Source organism: Lactuca virosa, chromosome 4, assembly GCF_052849685.1.
Source record: "Lactuca virosa cultivar CGN04683 chromosome 4, Lactuca_virosa_CGN04683_v6, whole genome shotgun sequence".
In the NCBI taxonomy this organism is placed as follows: Eukaryota; Viridiplantae; Streptophyta; class Magnoliopsida; order Asterales; family Asteraceae; genus Lactuca; species Lactuca virosa.
In genome coordinates, this window is record NC_136429.1 from 396,151,877 (window position 1) to 396,155,024 (window position 3,148).

Consider the following 3,148-nt stretch of genomic DNA (forward strand, 5'->3'; position numbering starts at 1 on the left):
ATATACATATACAAACTTGTAAACAAAACAACTTGATGATTCATCCATCTTATGCCCTTGCGCCACTTCCTGTAATACAAATAAACAGAGTAGGTCATGCTTGGGAGCATGGTGAGCATATAGGGTTTTCAACCCACAATAAATAATTATATTTAATTCCACCAACCAACAATAACCCAATTACCCATTCTTGTTATTCTCACTTTACGTCCCTAAAATAACTAACACAAGGGACCTAGTCTAAGAATATTTCATCGAGGCGACAACACATGCATTCGGGGGTTTCCCGGCAATATATGTCAAATAAGGCAACCATGAGGGGGATGGAGTACAGCGAATGAACACCCAAGTTCATTAACACCTACAGGTGGCGAACCTGCTAGCGTTCCACAGGACTGTCGAGAAAAGTCTGTGGTCGTCATCTAAACTCCGCTAGATGACTAAATCAAAAACAACATCGAGGCCTCTCATCTGTTTATCACACAACTATCTACCCATGTTCTACCCGACATATTAGTAGATAAAAATATATATTTTTATACATAGTTTAAAACCTGTATAGCATTCTCATTCAATACATATTCCAAACAACAGACGAGACACATACAAATAACACGTATTTCATAGAGAATAAATCATATCTATGAGATAGAAGAAAGTGAATATACATTCACGCATATAACAACAAAATATACACATAACACGTATTTCGTATAAAATACTTCATAATTATGCTTAGAAGAAAGTAACCACACACTCACTTGATCAGAAGATGATCGGACAGCACTACGGCTTGTAGAAGTAGTATTCTTCGGTAGATCTGGAAGATCTTCACAAAAATCGGACTCCTCGCGGGCAGAGCTTCGGCTCGGGATCTTCGGGGCTTCGGGACTTGCTTCGGGGCTCGGGAATGATACCGGGGCTTCGGGATAATTCTTACACGAAAAACGATGCAAAAACGCGAGAGAAGGGGAAGAAATGAGCAAAAGAATCGGCTGCCCTCGACATCCTTTTATAGGAGGCTGAGGCCTCGCATTACGCTGGGCGTAATGCTCTACGCGGGGCGTACTGCCTCAGATCGTCACTGCATGCGTCATCGGAGCACTCGAGTCCGAGGCGGTGCATGCATCGGGGTATGCTGGGCGTACAACCTTACGCTGGGCGTAACCCGGATAAGTCCGGTGACTCCCCTTCGGATAATATCGGGTTTAATAATTAAATTTATATTTTAATTATTTAATAAACTTCAAAAATTCATATCTTCTTCATACGAACTCCGTTTTCGACGTTCTTTACATCCACGCGTAGGTGAGACTACGCTCTACAACTTCCGTTTAGACTCCGTCGGCTAGTTTTGATTTTATTTTTATTATTTATTTTTAGTATGCCGGGACAGGAAAATTCCGTTATAAATTCATAACTTCTTCATCTGACGTCCGTTTTCGTCTGTCTTTTCATCGTTTCACTACAATTAACGAGATCTTCGATTCTCGTTTAGATTGTTTCGGCTAAAAACCGCTCGGTCTCAAATTGAGTATTCGGGCTGCATACTGCTAAGTCGAAACTTAGAAAAATCATAACTTCCTCATACGAAGTCGGATTTGGGCATTCTTTTTATGCACGCTCTCGGTTTAACGAACTCTACGACTTTATTTTAGATCACTTAGGCTAAATATCGCTCTAACGTAAATTTCACTTTTTACGTCATTCAGCGTTGCCGGTTCTGTCGCGAAACTTCGACAGGTCATAACTTCTTCGTTATAACTCGGATTTCGGCATTATTTATATCTTCGGAATCCTTGTTTAGACCACTACATCTTTATGCAAAGATATCGGGCTTATCTCACACTTCAAATTTGACGCTTATTTTATTCTTAATTCATTAAATTATAATAATTAAGAAAATAAACACATAATTCACATAATACTCAAATATTTCATCATTAATACTCCAAAAAGAGTTACAAGGGTTAACCTAGACTATTACATCAATGATAATGCCTAGCCTGGAAATGCGGGCATTACAAAGTAACTAAACCTTTTATAAATACTCAATCTTAGTTACTTAGGAAAATGTGAATAAGGTGCTAATCCATGAAATTAGACTTTGCACTTTGTTTAAGTCGGTTAGTGGAGAGTGTGTGGTTAACCGGCACACTAACTCGTATTTTACAAGGTAGGCAGAGGGTAACTTAATGTTTATCATAGTATCGATGGAGTGTGTGTGGTTAACCGGCACATCGATTGAGGGGTAAACACTTAAGGGTACCAAGTAATTTGCATGGTTACTTCACACCTTGTTTTGTGATCCTCGGCATCCCAGTCACAAAACCTGAAGGGCACACTCGAGATTAAAACATGCCATTGAACGCATAACACTCTCCCTTTTTACTAAAGAAAACATTTTTTAGAAAAAAAAATTAATTATTTTCTTTTGAAAAGGTTATCATTTCCTCGGTTTGAGTTCTGACACACCCGAGAGTGTGCCCGAATCCCTCAAACCAAGGCTCTGATACCAACTGGTAACAACCCAAAACCCGATAAAAATTTTCCATTTTCAATTAAGAATTACAGCCATAATTTGTTTCCAAAATCCATTACAAAATAAACATGTCAAATTATCAGTGTAACAACATGAGTAAGTGCCGAAAATAGTGGAGAGTGAATGTTGCGTCATCAAGTCGGGTCCTTCCCTTTAGTACTGGAAATACCTGATACCACAATACAAATTGTAAGCAAAAGCTTAATGAGTTTCCCCAAAATACAACATAACATACAAAAAATTATCATGGGCTACACCCATGGTCTTTTCCCTTGAAATGTCATGGACTACCCCTATGGTATGATATCCAAGTGCCATAGGCTACCCCCATGGTCTTCCATACAAGTGCCACAGGCTACGCCCAAGGTCTTTCAGACAAGCAACCACATAGACAATTATCATTCCACATGACAAGTAATGGGGAGGCCTTGGTGCCTTAGACCCAAAAGTACAGTGAGGAAAAATCACCACACAAACTAAAAAGAAGCTGATGAGGTCTTGACTCTGAGTCTCAGCTCTCTAACCGACACTTATTCCCACCAGATGACCAATTTCCATCAAAATCTCAAAATACCCAAAATCTCCTTAAGCTCAAACTTCGTCAAA